The 22,740-nt window shown below is 39.1% G+C and overlaps 1 long non-coding RNA gene across 1 annotated transcript in view; it reads right to left on the bottom strand.

Annotated features, from left to right (window-relative positions):
• LOC114106507 (uncharacterized) overlaps positions 1–22,740 on the bottom strand; it is a 100,996-nt gene that overhangs the window by 33,457 nt on the left and 44,799 nt on the right. Inside the window, exon 9 of the long non-coding RNA XR_003585203.2 lies at positions 13,835–13,933. This is a non-coding gene — a long non-coding RNA (uncharacterized lncRNA). The remainder of the gene's footprint in view (positions 1–13,834; positions 13,934–22,740) is intronic.

Raw genomic sequence — 22,740 nt, forward strand, 5'->3', positions numbered from 1 at the left:
TTTTTTGGTGGTTAAGGAACTATTCTCTAAATCATGAGTTGGCAAATATTTTCCATAAAGGACCAGCTAGTAAATATATTAGGTTTTGTGGGCCACCTGGTCTCTGTTACAACTATTCAATTTTGTACAAGGAAGCACCAAAGCAGCCATAGACAGTATGTGCATCAATGGGTATGGCTTTGTCCCAGTAAAACTTTACTTAAAAAGCAAGATGGTAGGCCAGATTTGACACACAGCTGCCTGATCTCTGCTCTGTTCTGCATCACACAAAGTGTTCCTTTCACGAGGCTGCATATTTTTCTCAGATCTTAATAAGAGGAAAAGTTACACTTCTTCTGAAGAATTTTTTTCTTCTTATTGCTCTGAATCTTGCAGAAGATGTTTCCCAAATTTCTTTGGCTAGCAAGAATTTCAGAGCTGAATTTAGCACAAAACTCTAGCAACTTTACAAGGCTTTATATTGTGTCCTATCTTATTTTTTCATTTCTTGAATTTTCCCCATCTGGACACATTTTCCCCACCTTTCTGGAGTTTATTTTAGTTCTACAATCCACCTGCAGAAATTTTTTAGAATAAGATCAGTGATAAACAAAAAGAAAAGGCAGGATGCACAGAATGGCAGTCAAATAGGAAGGTGTTAGTCTATGATGAATTTGTTGTTTTTTTTTTTTTAATTTTATTTATTCTTTTTAGATATAGATGACAATAGAGTATATTTTGACATATTCATACAAACATGGAGTATACCTTATTCTAATTTGGATCCCAGTCTGTGGTTATGATACATTTCTTCTTAACAATCTTGTCCAAAATCTTCCTTACAGAAGATTCCACTTAACATATGTAGAAACTTCCCTCATCCTCTTTAGAGTGAACTAAATTTGGTACTCATTAAGGCAAAAAAGTAATTTCGTAGTGGAAGCAGGTGGCAAATAACAACATTAACAAAGTGATGAAGGTTACCATCACAGGCATGTCCTGCTGATCTCATGTATCCCAATATGATGTGATGAGAAAGGCACCTCACTTCAGAAGTATCTCCATTCTAACTATAAGAAAAACACCAGAAGAACCCAGATTTGGGGATATTCTACAGGATACCCTGGCCAAGACTCTTCAAGAATATTAAGGTCATAAAAAAACAACAAGAAAATGGAGTTGGGGTATAGCTTAGTCATAAGAGCACATACTTAATGTGTGCAAGGTCCTAAATTCAAACACTGTTTCTCTTTCTCCCTCCCTACTTCCCTGGCTCTTAACCACCTCTGCCTGTTTCACCCACATATTGCATGATAATCAGACAACAGGAAGCAACCAAATCCAAATAGTCTGCTGGAGATAGCACTCTGCTCTGTTTTACCTGGAAACAAATGGGCTAAGTGGTGCTTCTTCCTTTCACTCACCCAGCTCCTTCAGGTCAGATAGGCTCCCTAAAGGAACCCACAACAGAAAACCATATACCTTGAAGAGCAAGAGTGAAGGATTGGGAATAAACTCTCAGACTCATAGCCTGGGTGTTATCCAAGGTTTATAATTTCTGGGAAGGAAAGAATATCATCCCAAATGAAAATCCCCCCCCCACCCGCCGTCCTCATGGAGCTTACCATTCGGGGGTAGGGAGATGATACACATTAAATAACATTTTTAAAGAGTTTCATTCATTCCCGTATTTCCAATAGCATTTGACATGGATGTATACCCAGCAGATGATTGGTATTTTGCTCTCTCCACATGTTCATCCTAATTCCCTTTTTGTGAATGGCTATTATAATTTTATATCTCACATCATGCCATAAGACCTGAGGCTAACAATAAGTAAAAATATGAAATAAATACACAAGAAAACCCCGAGTAAATGAATATAGGAAAAGTGTAGAATTAATAGTCTAATCAATTTTTTTTTGATGTAGGATAACAATTATAAATGTCTGGAATTGGGCCATGCAATACAGAAGCTATTAGCTAAATGTGGTTTTTAAAATATAAATCTGCTGAAATAAAATCATTCAGTTCCTGGATCATGTTAGCCATACTGCAATTAGCTCAACAGCCATGTTTGAGGAGGGGCTACTGTGTTGGATGGTACGGACAAAAAATATTTCCATCATTGTAGAAATTTCTCTTGGACAGCTGGTCTAGAGCAAAGATTGCTCCGCCCGCAAAAAATGTGTATAGGGCTGGGGATATAGCTCAGTACAGGAGCACTTGCTTAGCATGCACAGACCCTGGGTTTAATCCCCAGCACCAAGGGAAAAAAAAAATAGTGGAGACTGTAGATAGTATGTATTGATAAAATCTGTCTGAGTTGTGGATGTTTTTGGTTATTGTTTTGTTATTTGTTTCTTTTTGTAAACTCAGAGTCTCATGTGTGCTAGGGTTTCATACCTCAGACCTTTGTTTAGTTTTATAAACAGGCTGGCACTGAACTTGTGATCCTCCTGCCTCATCCTCCCAAGTAGCAGGTGTGCACAATTATGTCTGGCTTGGCTGAAAAAAATATTATATTTATTTATTTTAAAGGAATGGGCTATAGGCTGCTAAGTATCCATGATTTTTTCCACATTTTTAAAATTGGTGCATTATAGTTGTACATATTGATGGGATTTATTGTTACATATTCATACATGTCACAATGTAACAATATAATTTGGTCAATATAAATCCCTAGCACTTCCCCACCTCCGTCTGTACCTCCCACTTTGATCCCTTTCCTCTACTGATCTCCTTTTGAATTTTAGATTCACCTCCACCTTTGTTTTCCTTTTTCCTCTCTAGCTTCCACATTACAAGGAAAAACATATGACCCTTAACTTTCTGAGTTTGACTTCACTTAACACGATGGTCTCTAGTTCCATTCATTTTTCTGCAAATGACATAATTTCATTTTTCTTTATGGCCAAATAAAACTCTCTTGTGTTTATATACTATATTTTCTTTATCCATTCATTCACTGATGGACAACTAGGCTAGTTCCATAGTTTGGTTATTGTGAATTGTGCTGCTATAAACATGGATATGCGTGTATCACGATAGTAAGATGATCTTTAATTCTTCAAGGAAAATACCTAAAAGTAGTATAGCTGGGTCATCTGGTGGTTTCATGCTTATTTTTTGGAAGACCCTCCAAATTGATTTCTATAGTGGTTGTACTAATTTACAGTTCAACCAACAGTGTAAGTGTTCCTTTTTCTCCACATCCTCTCCAGCATTTATTATTTGCATTCTTGATGAATGTCATTCTGATCAGAGTGAGATGAAATCTGTATAGTTTTAATATGCATTCCCCTAACTGTTAAAATATTGAGCATTTTTTTTTTCTTTTGAGAAGTGTCTGTTTAGTTCATTTGCCCATTTATTAGTAGGGTTGTTTGTTTTTTGTGTGTGTATGTAAAGTTTTTTTTTCTTTTTGGTATATTCTAGATATTAATCCTCTGTTGGAAGAGTAGCTAGCAAAGATTTTCTCCCATTCTGTGGGGTTCTGTCTTCACATTCGTAATTGTTTCCTTTGCCAGGTAGATGCTTTTTAATTTGATGCTGCCCCATTTATTAACTCTTGGCATTATTTCCTGAGCTTTAGCAGTCCTACTGAGAAAGTCATTGCTTGTGCCTAAAAGCTGGAGTGTTGACCCTACATATTCTTCTGGGATAAATAGTTTCTGGTCTAATTCTGAGGCCTATGATCCATTTTGAGTTGTTTTTTTTGAGCAGGGTGAGTTCAATTTCATTCTTTTACATATAGATAACCAGTTGTCCTAAGCAGCATTTATTAAAAAGACTTGTCTTTTCTCCAATGTGTTTTTGGCACATTTGTCAAGGGTCAGATAAATGTACATGTGTGGATATGTCTCAGTGTTCTATTCCATACCACTGGTCTAAGTTTCTGTTTTTATGCCAGTACCATGCAGTTTTTTTTTTACTATATGATTTGAAGTTAGGTTTGTGATGCCTCCAGCATTGCTTTTTTGGCTTAGAATTGCTTTGGCTAGTCTGGGTTTTTTATTTTTCCAATTGAAGTTTAGTACTGTTTTTTTTTTTTCTGGTTCTGTGAAGAGTGTCATTGGCATTTTGATGGGATTACATTAAATCTGGATAATGCTTTTGGTAGTATGAGGTATTTTACCAAAATAACTGTCCCTATCCATGAACATGGGAGTTCTTTCCATCTTCAGAGGTCTTCTTCGATTTCTTTCTTCAATTTTCTATAGTTTTCACCTCCTTGGCTAGATTTATTCCTTGGTATCTTATTTTCTTTGAAGCTAGTGTAAATGAAAATGTTTTCCTAATTTTCTTTATCAGCAGATTCATCGTTAGTATACAGAAAGCTGTTGATTCTTGTATGTTGATTTTGTAACCTGCTATTTTGTCCAATTTGTTTTTTAGCTCTAGCAGACTTTTGGTGGAGTTTTTGGGTCTTCTAGGTATAATATCAGGTGATCATATCACCTGCAAACAGTGCTAATGTGATTTCTTTCTTTCCTACTTTTATCCCTTTTATTTCCTTCTATTGCCTAATTGCTCTAGGTAGAAGTTCTAGCTCTCTATTAAATAGGAGTGGTGAGAGATTTCCATGTGACTTTTGCCAGGCAGAAACCCAGGTCCAGTGCCTATTTATAATACAAGATAGAAACTTGGATTTTTGTAAAAAATCGACAGATTTTTAAGTAGTCCCAATCAACAAAACAAAACAAAACAAAACCAACCAAACAACAACAACAAACAAAACCGAAAGGCCAAATACATTTTGGAGACATCTGTGACTGAACTGAATCCTGATTCCTGCAGAAGCCTTGCACAAAGACTTCAGGTAAGAGCCTGAATAATGGTGGAAGGTTTAGGTTAGGGCAAAGTTGATTAGTAGGTTTCAGAGGTCCTCTGGAGGGAATGATCCTTGGGGATATAAGCCTTTTATTCATTCATATATTTGGAGAAGAAACAGAGAAAGGGAGAAAATGTCCACTTTTGGACACATAACAAGATTACCCAGAACTGTCTCTAGGATCCCATGAACACACTAAAAACTGCTGCCCTAACAGATGTGGCCCCAAAGGGTATTCAGTAGAACCTAGCATCTCTGGGGCCATCACAGGGTATAACTGTCTGGGGCTATGTGTCATCTCAGGCTGCTCTCCTTATATACTTAATGGTTCCAATTTGACTTAGATTTCAGGGTGTGGTATAAATTAGCAACGGGAAAAAAGGTCTCAATGTTTTAAATGAGAAGGACCCTACTATTTTTTGTGTCTGAACCAGAGGCTGGGTTAGGGGAAGAATTAACAGTGCACTAAAGAGACATGGCTGCTGCCCTCTTGGAGCACAGTCTTGTGTGGAACGTGAGCATTTATGAAATCCCAGTCATACAAATGCAAAAGAGAGTTGTGTAAAATGAGATGCTGAAAAAAGAGGCATCAGAGCTATGCAAGTGCCTGACATGGGATCTGATTCAGTGAAGAGGAATTAACCAGGTATAATCAGAAGGGGCAGCACATGCCAGGCAGAGTTGCAGTAGGAAATCTGGTGCTTATAGAGGTCACTGGAGTATAAGAGTGAGGGTGAGGATGAAGCAGAAAATGAAGCTGAACAGGAAGGTAGGGCCCCAATCTTGCAAGACATTTCAGGCTATTGTAAAGATTTCTGCTTTTACCCTAAAGAGAAAAAGAGCCATAAAAAGATTTAATGAGGGATGATACAATAAGACTTCACTGCAGAAAGTGACTCCAGGCAAGGTAGAAACAGACTGAACAGGACTGAATGGCAGCAGAAACTATGCAGGAGGCTGCTGCAGGATGCAGGTGAGAAATGGTCTTCTGCATTGGGGACGGGGTGGTCCACGGAGATGGAGGTGATTGAGCAAAGTGATGACTCCAGAGACATTTACCATGGAAATGCAACCTGGGCTGGGCTGTTGAGAGTCAAGCCTCCTTATGAGAGTATCTGCTAGAGGTCATGGAGCCAGGGGAGGGAAGAGGCCCTAACAGTGGTTCAGGTCTCATGTGGCAGGATCCTCTCTTGGCCACCATGTCCTTTCAGGCTCTGGATAAAAGACATCATTTGATAGGTTCCTAAGCAAAGTCCCAGGACCAAGTGCTTCTCATGTCTTCCAAAATCTTATATAAGTTAAATAAAAATCAACTTCCAGAGAACAGAATGTAGAGAAGAATACTGTGTAACTCTATTCCACTTATCAGACAGATAGCGAGACAAACATTATTGTCAGAATGATGAATTGGTGGCAAAAAGGACCATTTCCCAAGGCTGGCACACAGTTCTGTTATTTGGAACCCTCGGTGTACTGCTGTCTGCTTTAATTTTACAGGTACTTCTTTTCCTTGGCAAAGTTGGACTGCAGTGACAGCTCCTCCCCTTGGTCAAAAAAAATCCCTTCTCAGCAAAGAGCCACTCTGAGGAACAAACAGCATGGCATCACCTTTGCAACTTACCCAGAGCTAGAGGACTTCACTTTCTGAGGTCCAGCAGCATCATTACAGAGCTAGAAGAGGTGGGAAAGGTCACCTCGTCCAATCCCATTTTTACACATATACTCATGGAGAAAGAATTGACTGGCTCAGTCAAGTTCATTTACTGGCTTCTACCCTGTTTTCTTTCCTATCCCTGTCTTCCTCATCCACATATAATAATACACTGTGGAGAATTACTGTGAGCTAGGTCTGAGTTAACCACAGAGATGTTTCATCTCACTTTGCTCTCATAGCAACCCTACAGATGACAAACCCAAGGCTGGGCGAGATGAGCACAGGTGGTTCAAGTCCATGGAGTGGTAAGCAGCCTGACACCAGAGCATACAAAGCTGACAGTCTTGAAACATGTAGCCCCTACACACTATGTGTTTTCTGGTCCTGGATTAGAGTGGAGAGAAGAGGCAGAAGGGAGAGGAAGTAATCCCTATCGGCAGAGATAGATTAATAATCTGGCATCATAGGAACTGTTATTTCTCTGAATCTGTGGGAGATTGGTTCCAAGACACCACCACCCTCAGGATACAAAACTCCACGGATGCCAGGTGTGGTGGAACATTCCTGCAATGCCAACGACTTGGGAGGCTAAGGCAGGAGGACTGCAAGTTGGAGGCCAGCCTGCACAACTTAGTAAGACCCTGAGAAATTTATTCTGTCTTAAAATAAAACATAGGAAGAACAGAAGACATAGCTCAGTGGTAAAGGCCCCCTGGATGCAATTCCTAGTTTAAACAAACAAACAAACAAAAAACAACATGGAGGCTCAATTCCTTTTCATAAAATGGCATTATACTTACATATAGTCTGTATACATCTACTTGTATACTTCAAATCATCTCTAGATTACTTATAATGTATAATATAGTATGAATGCTATGTAAATAGTTGTTATGCTGATAATAAATGATGATAATAAAAGTCTGTAAATATATTCAGTGTACTTTTCTCCCAAATATTTTTCATCCATCGTTGGTCGAATCTTTGGATGAATATAGAAAGCTGATTATACTAATCCTAATCAGAGCTAGTGTTGACTGAATACAAATCACATACCCAGCTGATGCTAGTCATTTACATATATAATTCTTGCAACATTAATTAGAAGTGTGTTATTTGATTTCCAAACACATGGGGGTTTCCTAGTTAATTGTTTAATTGTTGCATATAACTTAATTGCGATGTAGTCAGAAATACTCTCTTTATGATTCTATTCCCTTGAAATTTATTGAAAAATGTACATCATGTATTAATGTATATTATTTCTAACATTCAATTTTCTCACAAATGAGGAAACTGGAGTTCAAATATTTAATCACTGTGCTAAAAGCAGCACCTAGGTATAGCACTGCAGCGAAGATAAAAAAAGCACCCCTCTCACTTCATGAGTCCCTTTCCCCAAAGCTATGCTGTATCTGAAAAAAGAGATAAAATAAATTTCATATTATGTATATTTTACCACAATAAAAAATAAAGTAAATAGGCCTATAATCCCAGAGACTCAGGAGGCTGAGGTAGGAGGATTGCAAATTGAAGGCCAGCCTCTGCAACACAGTGAGACCTGGTCTCAAAATAAAAAATAAACAGGGATGGGGATATAGCTCAATGGTAGAGTACCCCAAGCACAAAAAAGAAAAAAAGTAAACATAAAAATGAAAAAGTTGCAATTTAGTTTTATCTATATTTAGAGAGCTCTCTTACATCCTCTGATATGAATTACATTTTTAAAGAATTTACATGTTTTTTTAATATAACAACACACCTGGTGGGCAATAAAAACTTTGTTCATGTGCCTCTCCTAAAGTTTGATCTTTATGTGCTAATCCCATCTGTAAGGAATCATTTACTTTTGTTCTACAGGCGAATTCCACCATGTGAAGTATGAGAATTATTATATGGTAGGATTTATGAATCAACTATCTTGCAGCTCTGTTGGTTTTTCTTACTATAAGTTCTAATCTAAGTCCAAAACTGTTTACAAGGGAGTCTCTTGGCAGAAAGCAAAAGAGTACATGGATCAATCTAAGCCTATTTTATACCAAAAACACAGTGTGCCTCCCACACTCAGATATAAGAGATGTTTAGATTAGGACTTAAGGTTCAGAGAGGAATCTGCTCCGGGCCATGAAGTTCATGGGAAAAGGCAGGTGTAGACATCTGAAGACTTGCACAGATAGGACATGCCTAAGAAAGGCAAGATTCCAATGTTAACCAAATCCTTCTACTCACAATGTGGTGCACGGGCCCAGCGACTTGCTAGGTGAGTGCTCTCCAACCAGTTAACTTCTTTAAGTCTTGGTTTCCTCAGTTGGAAAATGGGGTAATGATACCTGAACCTCAGAGGCTGTTGTGAAGATTAGGTTTGTAAAGCACTGGCAAAGTGGGTATACAATAAATGCTGGTTCTTTGACTTCTAATAAATATAGAACACTTAACTTTTGCCCTTGTACCTTCCAAGTTCCATCCTCCTTACTCTGCCTCATTCAGCATGAACTCTGTTTACTCTTTTCAGATTCTCTGTAACTAAGTCAATTTCCTATACTACTTAGATGCCTCAATAAAGGGTAGAGTTCTATTTGTCTTCACAGGAACCTATCAGTACAGTAATTACTAATGCTAATTAAAGAGAAGGTCTTGAGACTATACTATGGTTCCTGTATTTAAACCCCAGCTCCACCCCCTGCTGTATAAAGCAACTTCTTTGTCCCTCAATTTCTTCATTGTAAAAATGGGATAAAAGTTTTACTTCGTAAAGTTTATATTTTGAAATAAAATGAGATAATATGTGTACATGACATGCAGTATAAGAAGAATGTTAAGGCCTGGAAGGCCCTTAAAACATCTGTTCCAAATTTTGTGTTTGATAAGTGAGTTCAGCGAAGCCCAGAGGGTAGATGAGCTGCCCAGGGTCACACACCATTAGGGTCACACACCATTAGCCTATGACATAGCACATACCTTTTTGTAAATGTTGACTTTGTTTTCTCACCACTTTCTGCCATACTGTTATAAATTTATCTGGCTATACTGGGAGGAGAAAAATAAGTGTTGTGTCCTTAAATGTGCATATTTCTCTTTCTTTTTCTTCTATTTATTCATTCTCATTTTCTCTCTCTCCCCACCCCCCCCCCCCCGCCCTCTTTCTCCTCTTTATTTTTTTCCTTTTTTGTATTAGGCAATGAACCCAGGGGTGCTTTACCACTGACTTACATATCATACATCTCAGCCCTCTTAATTTTTTTATTTTTTGAGACAGGGTCTTACTAAATTGCCTAGACTGGCCTCAACATGGAATCCTCTTGCTTTGGCCTCCCTGGTAGCTGGGATTACAGGCATGTGCCACCACACCCACCTGCTGCTTATAAAAGTTGAAAGGGAAGATGATACAGTATGGTGACAATCATAGACTCATTTGAATCAGAAAGGCAGTGATGAGAAGCACTTGACTTAAAACTGGTGGGATCATTTGTTACATGAATCTCTTTCATCCCCTGCATTGCAGTGAACACCATGAAAAGGATGTATCCCTCAGAGACCAAATTCAATTTTAACCGCCCCTCAAACTCAGATTCAGCTGTTCAGAGCTGAACAGGCCAGCTTGTGGCTTCTGCAGATGAGACAGGCATGCAAGGGCTACAGAACCCTGAAATTTAAATAATCTGAGGGTAGATGGCAGGCAATGCTTTCTACAAGCTCCATAAAGAAGGTACTGTCCTGAAGTCAAAGGAGGAGAAAGCAGCAACAATGATAGCAGCAGATGCAAGGAAGCAAAGAAATGGAGTATATACTAGTGGTTAACTGTTGAGGCAAGAATATATATATAGAAAACAGAAAATAAAAATAAAAATAACAGAGTTACTTTGGATTAGGTAGAGGGGAGTGAAGAGAGGGGAGGAGTATGGGGGTAGGAAGAACAGTAGAATGAATCTGACATTATTACCCTATGTACATATATGACTACATGACTGGTGTGATTCTACATCATGTACAACCAGAAGAATGATAAATTATACCCCATTTATGTATGACGTGCATCCTATTGTCATGTATAACTAATTAGAACAAATATTTTAAAAAGATAAAAAAAACAAGGAGGAACAGAGAAAAACAAGGACTCATGAGGAAAAAGGGAAGTAGGGGAGAATAAGAAGAAAGAGAAAGAGAGAGACAGAGCGAAAGAGAGAGAGAGAGAGAGAGAGAGAGAGAGAGAGAGAGAGAGAGAGAGAGAAAGAAAGAGAGAGAGTCATCTAGAAAGACAATATCCACATGTAAAGCATGGGCAGGAACTCACACCTTCCTGGGCAGACTACCCTATCTGTGTGGGAGAAAGCACCTGGGTTTAAGTCCCTCAGGTCTCCTAAGAGTGTGGCTTGGACTTCTGCCCTAAAATTCCTTCAGATCTACGAAAAGGAGGGGAAAAAGGCTACAGAGCAGCCTGGTGGGGATGGCAGGAAAATGCTACAGTGGCAATATCTTGTCCTCTTGGCAGTGATGAGCAGCCCTCTGGGAGGGACACTGAGATATGAAGTTTCTTCTGTTGATTACTGAATGTGTCAGCCAGATGAGAGAAGAGGACTCAATGCAGGAAGAAGTCTCTATTAATCTTCCTGAGCACATAGCCAGTACAGAAGCAGCCATACCGTCTAATCCAGTAGTTGTGTAACAAAATCATGAAGAAGCTGATACTTCACGTACACAAGCACTCATTTGAGGGGTTTTCTGAAGCTGTCTTCCCCTCCCCATTCTACTTATGTTGAGTGCAACCAGTCATGTTATTTGAAACAAAAATGACAGAAGATTTTTCCAAAGATTCTCCACCTCTTCAAAATCTTCTTACATTTTTATGTTTGATTACCAATGAAAACAGAAGTGGCAATTTATTAAGGTCCCTGCTTCCTACAACTTTTCTTCAACTTGAAAGGTAGAATAACTGAGATACTTGTGTGTTCTTTTCATCAATATTGCTACCATGTCCTTTCATCCACTGCAAACTCAAATTCACAAACCTTAGAAAACTGTGGCTGTGGAGAAGCACAGGCAGGTATCAACCATGCAGTTAACACGAGGTGCTACCTTGAGACATTGGTGAGAATTTCTGAGAATGTCAGCAGGACATTTCATAGCAGTTTTGCATCTCCTTCTCTAAACCTGGGAGTCTCGATGTTCAATGGGAAGATGAGAAGAGCGTCCTAAAGAGCAACCTAATATTTGGTGCAGTTCAACCTTAACTTTTGTGAGTCTACAATTTCTTTATTTTTTTTTTTCCTGTCTAATCCTTGGCACTATTTAAAGTCCTGAAAGAGCAATGAATAGATATTAAGAAAAGGAAAAAAAAGGTAATGGGCAGCAGGGGACTTATGTATCTCATTTTTCCATTCCTGTCCCCTCTTTGCCAGAACTATACCAGCAGAGGTGATGATGATATTGAGAGTGAGATGATGCTGCATGAGCAAGAACAGGTCCAAAACCTCTTTATTGACCAACAGAACATTATTTGATCACAGATTCTCCTTGGGACCTCAAGCTACCCCTTAGAACAGCAGTCAGCAAACTATAGCTTGCAGGCCAAGTCTAGCTAGCCATCTGTATTTTTATAGCCTTTGAGCCAAAAACTATTTTTATAAAGTTAAAATGGTTATAGAAATATCTATACAATAGCCTTATTTTGCTTTTTTACCCACAAAGATTGAAGTATGTATTTAGGTTTGCTGGCCTCTGGTCCATAGAAACTACAAGCTACCTATAGTCTGATTTTCTGATTTTAATCCCTCTATCCAAGTAGCCAAACAGTATAATTCTAGGGATTACGTGAAGAAAATAATCAGAGATATGTGAAATAATTATTGTATGAAAATTCTTTATAATGTTATTTATCATTGTATTGCACCAGAGTATAAAAAATCTATAGAATTGCTAAAATTTATCTTATAAATCAGAAACCATTTGTAATTTTAACATACTGGTTCTAAATGAAGATATATTCATATGATGAAATATTACATTTCGTGTGTGTGTGTGTGTGTGTGTGGTGTCGGGGAATTGAAACTAGGGCCTAGCTCATGTTAAACCACTAAGCTATATCTCTAGCCCACAACTATTTTTAAAAATCATACTTTTGGACCTGGGGGTTTAGCTCAGTAATAGATCACTTTTGTAGAATGTGCAAGGACCTGGATTTGATCCCTTGCACTGAAAAAAAAAGTGGTTTATAAAAATGACATGAAAAACTTTTATAACATGAAAGTAAAATAAATGAATCTAGGAATAAATATACAATTTTGAAAAAAAAAATGTCCACTGATAAATTTCCATTTCCCAGTGGCAGAGATCTGATAAGAACTGAATTTTCCAGGAGGTGAAGCTGACAGAGTTGTCTATCGTTTTTAAAAGCCAAAAAGTCACACCTATGGAGTTTTCTCCCCTTTGACTATATTAGCTATTCCTTATAGGTGGCTAAATTCTGAATTTTTTGTTTGTGTTCTTCCTACCCTGGGATGTTCCTGTTTTGACTGTTATTTCTAAGGAGTCTAAAAAAACAGAACAATCCTGTTATGGTTTAGATGTGGTATCCCCCAAAAGCTCACATGTGAGACAATGCAAGAAAGTTTAGAGGAGAAATGATTGGATTATAGCCTTAACATAACTGGTGGATTAATTCCTGATGGGATTAACTGAGTGGTAACTGGAGGCAGGTGGGGTGCGGCTGGAGGAAGTGGCTCATTGGGGGTGTGACTATGGGATATATATTTTGTATTTAAAGAGTGGAGTCTGTTCTCTCTACCTGCTGATCATCATGGGAGCTGCTTCTCTCTGCCACACTCTTCCACCATGGTGTTCTGCCTCACCTCAATCCCTGAGGAATGGTGCTGGCCTTCTATGGACTAACACCTCTAAAACTGTGAGCCCTCAAATAAACTTTTCCTCCTCTACAGTTATTTTGGTCAGGGTCTTTAGTCAGCAGTGAAAAAGCTGGCAAAAACAAATCCCATTATCAAAGAAGAGTGAATTCTTGTAGAAGATTTTTCAGAAGCACTCTACTCCTGTCTGGGAAAACTAACTATGATGTTGAAGGAGAATCATATGGCTAATTTCAAAGCTCAGCCAGATCTTGTGCCTGGACCAAAAGAATTAAATTTGAATTGTTTTATGGCTGCACTAACTAGAAGTTAGCTTCCATACAACTGTGAATAAGAAAGCTGCTTAATAAAGACAGTAATAGTAATAGAAACTTAAAAGGGCTTGGGGTAAGGTTCATCCAAAGTTTCAGCATATTCGATTCTGGATTGGAAGGGCTATCCATCCTACTCTCCACATTAGGTCTCTGAGAACACTAGATAGCTCCCCACTGGTGTGGCCTCCTTTACCTTTCATGGGCTGTCCATGTAGATGGGAGTCATGGCAATGCTGATGCTTTCAGCTGCTGGACAGGGCTCTTCCCAGGAAGAGCCTGCTTTCCTAGGCACCTGAAAGGATGAAAAGCACGTGACTGAAACTTGCACAGAGCTCCCTGGTGAAGGATCCACATTAGCCAAGATGAGGACTGCTCTGTTACTGGTATCTTCAACACATACACACACACACACACACACACACACACACACACACACACACTTCTGCCTTTTCTCCTTCAGACCCTAAATGGTACCCTTAATTTCATTAAATTGTCCTGAACAGTTGCAAGTTCTCCACAGTAAACTAGTAAATAGCCTGATTTAAAAAGCACTCTGGGTTGTGTGTGGTGCTCAGAGGCTGAGGCAGGATGATCACCTGTACTGGGGAGTTTGAGGCCAGCCTAGGCAACAAAGCAAGATGCTGACAAAAGCTTTTATATTACTTTAAAAGGGCAAAAGATAAAGTGAATCCATCCATCAACACCATAATTTTAGTCCTCTAGGAAAACTTTTTCTCAAATTTTTTAAAAAATTTTTATTTGTTTTAATTAGTTATACATGACAGTACAATGACTTTGATATATCATATATTTGAATCAGATGGGATATAATTTCTCATTTTTCTGAGTGTACAGGTTGCAGAATCATATTGATCATGTAGTCACATATATATATATACACACAGTAATAATAATGTCTGTTTCATTCTACTATCTTTCCTATCCCCCTATTCCCTCCCCTCCTCTCCCCTCCCACTTCTTTCTACCTAATCTAAGATGATGCTATTTTTTTTCTCACATCTTCATACTTGTATTTTGTATAACAATTAGGGTCTCCTTCCACCATCCATGCAATTCCCTTTCCCCCTCCCTTTCCCTCCCACCTCTCTTCCCTATCTAGAGGTAATCTTCTTCCCATGCTCTTCCTCCCTACCCCATTTTGAGTCACCTCCCTTATATCAGAGAAGACATTAGGCATTTGTTATTTTGGGATTGGCTAACTTCACAGATTTCAATATTGAAAAATTATTATTTGAAAAATAACTTCTGAATTAATATAAAGAAATGACAATATCTTGTGTACACATTAATCCAAAATATTTTCACAAAGCACCAAAGAATAGTTTCCAATCTTTTCACCAAAACACCTTTATTACTGAAAGAATGTCCTAAACTTAATTTATTTAGGTTTTCCATCAAGATATCTAAAGCTGCTGATCAGAGCTTCTAATTAGCATAAAATGCAGGTGTGATATTTTTCAATCTGTGGTCAGCTGAATTCCTAAATTCAATAACCACAGATATGGAGTACCAACTACATTGTTGCAATGAACTCTGTGAGGCACCACTCAGATCCCTCCACTGGGGCCTGGATGCCTTAGTAGCTGGGAGTGCTGTCCAATTAGAGGCTGCCAATTAGCCTCCTCTGAGTTCCACCCCTGAGACTGTCACGGCCAATTAATGATCAGTGAGAGAGTTTGTGTGTATGCCGTGCATGTGTGCTATGTGTGCCTGTGTGTGTGTATGAAGGCCTAGCCATCTTGGCACAATTCTGCTTGTCTTTGAAAGCTGTGACAGATCCAGTGCTCACTTCACCTCACCGTCACTGGATGCTGCAGATCAGCTTCTCCCTGTGCCCCCTCCAGTTCTTCCTATTCCCTCCCAAAGATGTTGTGCCCAAGGACTCACGTTAATAACTGCCTACATGCTAAATTCCCTCTTTGTCTGCTTCCTCAGGAACTCAACCTGCAACACTTCTCCTCTTAAATTTTGACTTTTTTCTTTTCTTTTGTGTGCAAAAGAATCCAGAGCTTCACTCATGCTAGACAAGAGCTCTACCACTGAAACACAAAATCTGGACTCTTTCCCAGCTTAAATTCTGATATTTTATGTGAAATAATCTCATATCAGCAATTAAAAATGTGTCAATGGTAATCTGTTGCACTCTTTTTGAAAATTTATTACAGGAAATCTCAAACATACAAAATTAAAGAATATAATATAAAGAACCCCTACATACCCAGACACCAAAATTGTATACTTGGAACCAATCTTGTTTCATCTATATCTTCTACCTTCTCATACCACATAAGGTATGATTTTATCCACAAACCCTGAAGAAGCTTTAGAAGAAAATAACTTTAAAAAACCCATAATTTTAAAAAAGTACAAATTTATATTTTTAATTTCCCCAACTGTCTCAAAAAAAAAAAAGACCCCTACAATTTATCCAAAACAAAATTCAAATACTATCCCTACTTTATACTGTTATGTCCCTTAAGTCTTTTTAAAGATATAAGCTCCTCTTTATTTGTCCTTGCAACTCATTTGTTGAAGAAAATAGCTAATTTCTCCTGTAAAGATACAGTCTGGGGGAGCTGGGGGTGTGGCTCACCGGTAGAGTGCTCACTTAGCACGTGTGAAGCGCTGGGTTCGATCCTCAGCACCACACAAAAACCAAATAAATAAAATAAAGGTATTGTGTCCAACAACAACTAAAAATAAAAGAAAATAATAAAAAAATATATAGTCCAGATGTGTTGCTTTCATTCCTTTATTGTTTAACATGTTCCTCTGTGCCCTGTACTTCCTGAGAATTAGAAGTTACACCTAGAGGTTTGGGCAGAGTTAGGCCCAATTTTGGGCAAGACTTCTTGCCAAGTGGAGCTGTGCATTTCTCTCTGGAGGCAAATAGTGTCTGGCTTTCTTTCTGGTAGTGCTAGCTGCCACCAGATTTTTGCTAGATCTTGTAATTCTTTAGAGAGTATACATATTCTACATTTATTCTACACATATTCTATTATTTTTCTGTACTTATTGCCCAAAATATTCTAAAAGAGAAACTTCCCACACCAATTATTTGGTGACTCTGAGGTATGATTCATAAAGGAAAAGCAAAATACATGCTTGATTCTTTTCATCATCCACTGACATCACACTGAATGACTACGTGTGTTTCTCTTACCATCACATTGCAGCATGTTTTCCTAAGCCACATCCACAAATGTACACTGAGAATCTTTGGTACTTCCTGAGAGATACAGCAGTGGGTTATGACTGGGACAGCAGTGGCAAGAAGCCTCAGTTACCCCCAGTACCCTTTCAGATGCACTGACTATTATGTATAACAATACACATTGACTTAATTGCCTTCCACATTCGGACCCACAAAGTAGCAATTAGAGATTCAGACATCAGAAAGAACCTGTCCTTGACCTTAGAGGCTCCTTGTCTAATTGCTCAGGGAAGAAAACTGCCACAAAATAATGAGTGCCATACACATTTGCATGAGAACATACACAAGGACACACTGCATTCTAACAGGTAGGGGACAGGGCAGCCAAGCCTCCATAGATGCAGTGCCATATTCACTGAGTGGGCCTGAAAAGGTGTGTAGAAGGAAGAGAGCCTGCACAGAAGCAGAAAGACAAAAGTATGGAAATGCCCTTCACCTGCCTTTACAGGTAAATGGTATGCTTTATTACACTTCTGGCCTGCTTTCAACATGGAGTCCTAAGCAAAAAGCTAGAGTTACCCTGGATAGGATGAGAACATAGTCTGTCTATCTCTCCCCCCTGGCCTAGCTTGGCTGTCAAGTTATAACCATCTAACAGAAGCAGAGGAGCTTGTTGGTCTACACCTATTACCCAGGTTGGTTCCACTGCTATTAATCAGCAGGGACCTGAGACTCCAGAGACCTCTGCCTTCCACAAGAACCTGGCCAAATGCCTGCACCTACAGATAAAGACTGGAAGGAAACTGGAAGAAATAAACATAGGCTAGGCATGGTGGTGCATGCCAGCAATCCTAGCTATTCAGGAGGCTGAGGCAGAAGGATCGCAAGTTCAAGGCCAGCCCAGACAACTCAGTAATATCCTGTCTCAAAAAAAATTTTTTTTTTAAAGAGTTGGAGGATGTATCTTAGTGGTGGATTACCTGTCTGTTCAATCATCTCCAGCACTGAATTGAGGGGGGGAGGTAGAACTTGTTTATAACACTTATTTCATAATAAGTACAACAGAATCTCTTCAGTGCAAAAGCAAAGCATACAAAAAATGCTGTATAAGTAAATTTTATATAAGTTTGGTTCCATCTACTCAATGTTCACCCTTGAGAAAACATATCATGTTCACCATGAGAAGTCATCTGGGGGTAAGGAAAAAGTCTCAGGTCTTTGTCCTGCCTCCTGCTGTGAGTATCACCCTTTACATTAGGGGATGCTACTACCCCAAGATAACCTTTATCTCCCAGTATGAGCAGAAAGAGGATCCTTGGTGTGTACTAAATGATGACTCACTGACAAATTAAAATAAGATACCTCACCCCCAGCTTCACACCCTCCCAGCAACATATGGTCCTTGTTCTCCTTTCCAGTGGGAAAAGTCTGTGATTAGTTTATAGGGAAAAGCTGCCAGGCAGAGTTCTGGGCTCTTTCCTGGGTCTGATAAAGATATTTTTGGAAGAGGACACAGTGCCTTCAGTAAAGAGCCTATCCTAACCCTACTTTCCATCTTTCATTTGCCATCTCCCAGGCAACCTGCCCTGTTCTCTCTCCCTCGTTCTTTCCTTTCTATTTCATCATCACCTTCTACCTAACCTCTGCCCTATTGCACCCACCCACCAAGCCTTCTTATACGTGGGGCTCATCACTGAAGAAACCACTTCTGCCAAAGACACCAACCATACATTTCGTGATATTAAGGGATATAATTTTTAAAGGCAAACTAGAAGATTACTATTTGGGTTCTGTTTTTTTTTTTTTTTTTTTGTTTGTTTGTTTTTTTTTTAGGTACTTATATTTTAAAATACTATGGAAGATGTATGTGTTCTGAATTTGAGAAAAAAATAAAAGGAAAGGTGAAACTGGAATAGAATTTAAATGAAACAAGACTGGCTATGAGTTGAAGATCAATGAAACTGAGGGATGAATAAAGTGGAATTTATTATACTAGTCTATTTTTTGGTCATCTGTCTGAAAAAATTCCATTAAAAAAAAATCAGATCTGGGCATGATAGCACAAGCCTGTAATCCTAGCAACTCAGGAGGCTGAGGAAGGAGGATTGCTCATGAGACCCTGTCTCAAAATTAAAAATAAAAAGGAGTGGGGATGTAACTCAGTGCTAAAGCGCCCCTCAGTGGTAATTCCTAGTATTAAAAAAAAAAAAAAATCAAAGGATTCCTCCTGCTGTGAGACCAGGTAAGGACAGCCTGGCATCCAGCTTCCCGCTGTCTCTCCAATTGCACCTCCCATCATACCTCCTGCTCTTCCATTTGTTTTAACATGGATTTCTGAAAGTCTAATATGTGCTGCCTCTTGCTGAGCATAACACCCACCCTTATAGCTGACAGATAAGGTGCAGACTCCCCTAACACACCCCACATCTTTACAGGGTAAATAACTATTTTTTTCTTATTTATTTTAACTTTTTTGGCAGTAGGTTAGAGGGAATAGGAGCAAACAGATGCCCTGATGGATGCAGGCCTAGGATGTGGGCAAGCAGAAGGGAATGTGATCTAGCTAGGCAGATGGGAAGACAGGAAAGGCTACCCAAGGAAGGTCCCACTTGTGCACAGCAATGTTGTCTCCTTCCCCTGAATCCCACCTCTCTCCTTGTGTGAATACTTCACTGCCTACATGGCCCAAATCCTACCTCCTGGGATGCTCTCCTTGCCCCTCCCATGCAAGGTGTGGTCTCATTGGTGTCCCATCAACTGTAGCCACATCCAAACACCCAAATGCCTAGAGAAACCAGTTAGGTATCATGACTGAGGGTGCAAGACAAGTCCAAAACTAGAAGAGAACCAAAGACACATGTCCCTTTTCAAGTGTAGCCCACCATGGCTGGGTACAAATGTGGACTGAGCTTCCTCAGAAGAAGATATACAATGAATCAACAAATATATGAAAAAATGTTCATCATCTCTAGCAATTAGAGAAATGCAAATAAAAAATACTCTAAGATATCATCTCACTCCTGCCAGAATGGCAGCTATTATGAAGACAAACAATAATAAGTGTTGGCAAGAATGTGGGGAAAAAGGTACACTCATACATTGCTAGTGGGACTGCAAATTGGTGCAGCCTATATATGGAAAGCAGTTTGGAAATTCCTTGGAAATCTGGGAATGGAACCACCATTTGACCCAACTATCCTTCTCCTCGGTCTATACCCAAAAGACTTAAAATCAGCATACTACAGGGACACAGCCACATCAATGTTTATAGCAGTACAATTCACAATAGCTAAACTATGGAGCCAACCTAGATGCCCTTCAGTGGATAAATAGATAAAAAAAAAAATGAGGCATATATACACAATGGAATTTTACTCAGAAATAAAAGAGAACAAAATCATGGCATTTGCAGGTAAATGGATGGTGTTGGAGAAGATAATGCTAAGTGAAGTTAGCCAATCCCTAAAAAACAAATGCTGAATGTTTTCTCTGATATAAGGAGGCTGACTCATAGTGGGGTAGAGAGGGGGAGCATGGGAGGAATAGATGAATTCTAGATAGGGCAGAGAGATCGGAGGGGCAGGGGATTAGCAAGAATGGTGGAATGTGATAGACATCATCATCCAAAGAAAATATATGAAGACATGAATTTGTGTCAACATACTTTATATACAACCAGAGATATGAAAAATTGTGCTGTATATGTGTAATAAGAATTATAATGCATTCTGCTGTCATTTATTTTTTAAAAAATCAATAAAAAAATAAAGCAAAGCTGCCTGAGGCAGGATTGTGATTTTTAGGATAGTGTGGGGATATAAGCAAAGCTGGACTTTACATGCTATGTATACCTTTATTTTACCTATGAAAATTCACATAAAATTAAGATGTATGAAATCTTCAAATTGGAAAAATTTGGTTGAAAGATTTAAAAAATACTTTGTGAGTTGGATGCAGTGGAGCCCTCTTATAGTTCCAGCTATTTAAAAGGTGGAGGCAAGAGGATTACTTGAGCCCAGGAGTCCAAAGCTAAACACAGCAAGACCACATTCTCAAATAAATAAATAAAAACATTTTGTGGGACAAACAAAATGTGTCTTGCAATCCAAACCAAGCAGTTACTTTCAACTGGCCTCCATCTCCAGCTGAGAAGACAGTGTTGAGGTTCTCTTCTTCTATAGCGTGGGGCCTATAGACACAAGGGAGTTTGTGGAAATGGGCCTAGTCATCTGGAAGCCTTCCATGGCAGTTCCTTTCTAAAGCAGAGGAGAGCATACAAGGCTCAAGTAGACATTCTCAGTGGATGCCACTCACAGTCCAGCATAGGCTGCTCCACCTAGAAACCCTGGGAACACAATTAACACAGTAGAGGAACACAGGTTCTTTCTGTTCAATAGAAGATGAAAGAAGAAAAAAGGCTCAGAGAGGTTAAACAATTTCTTCCAAATCCCACTGGAACTGGAATTCAAACTTGAGCTGGCTCAGTTCAAAACCAAAGCTCTTCCCATTAGAGAAGATCTCCTAGAAATGTTCCTAATCATAGATGATGCTGCATATAAGAGTAGCTGATGTGGGAGAAAAACTAGTGAATTTTGTTTCTGGTTAAAAAACAAATAGAAACTGGGTAGTGATGGAACACTAGAAGACAATTAAAATGAATGAACTACTGATAAAATTTCGATGAATCCCAAAGCATGATACTAAGTGAAAGAAGGAAGTCCCAAAAGGTTTCATATTATATGATTCCATTTTTGTAACATCTGGAAAAGACAGAAGTACTGTGATGGTCAACAGGCCAGGCAGTGGTTGCTAGGGGATAGGGATGTAGGAGAATATGACTACAAGGGACAACATGATGGAGCTTTTTTGAGGAGATGAGATTATTCTATATCTTGATCATGGTGGTGGCTGCATGAATCTATACATTTGCTAGAATTTGAAGACCTGTATGCAAGCATGAATGTGCCCACAAACACACTATTACACCCAAGTCCATTATGTTAATTTAAACAAAATAATGCTGAATCCTAGATCTAACCCTTATTAGCAGGGTGCCCTCAGAAACATTCCATAATCCTCATGAGCCTCAGTTTTCCCACTGGGTAGTAGTGTGTGATTGAAATGAAGGACGAAGAATGCTGCACACTCTAAAAATGATGTAAGTAAGAAAGGACTGCCCTTGTTAAACTTCTAAGAGTCTGTAGCCAGCAATTCAGCACCATGCCACACAGGCAGCTGTCAACACTGGATCCCACTCAGGGAGCAGATAAAGGCACTGTGTCCTCAGTTAGAGGGGTAGCTCAAATCATGGGACATTATCTCATCATTGGTATACCCTAAAACCTTCATTTTCTTCATGTGTAGTAGAGAAATAAACTGGGATTTAAAATAAACATTGGAAAGTTGTGAGATAAATAAACCAACCAATGAGAGGCCCTTGAGAAAGGAGGTGGCAGATTCTGCATCCCAAACCAGGCACAGTCCCTAAGAAGCCCTAGGAACCCTCACTGAATCATGAGATCTGAGTGATGCTGCTTGCAAATCAGGTTCAAGCCCTCCATAAAGCAGATAAAGCCATCTAGGAGCTTTTTTTCTGCATGAAGCCTGTCCCCTTGGATGTTGTGGTGGACCTCCTCCTTTGTGAGGTGCTTGGCGGCAGCAGCAGGAAGCAGGACCTCCAGAATTTCAGAGACTCAATGAAGCTGCAGAGGCAAAGGAAAACACAGGGTGGTGGCAAGAAAATAGAGATACTCAGAGCACGGTGAACTCTTTCTGGAGTTGGTGCATGAGGGTCCACCTCCCCACGAGTGTGTTTTCATCTGATACTAACGTTCATGATTTCATTTAAGATATAAGTCTGAAGGAAGACCATGAAGGTTGCTTTTGCTTTAATCTCAGATAAATCAGAAACTTTGTGAGCACCC

Source organism: Marmota flaviventris, chromosome 1 (assembly GCF_047511675.1).
Source record: "Marmota flaviventris isolate mMarFla1 chromosome 1, mMarFla1.hap1, whole genome shotgun sequence".
Lineage (NCBI taxonomy): Eukaryota > Metazoa > Chordata > Mammalia > Rodentia > Sciuridae > Marmota > Marmota flaviventris.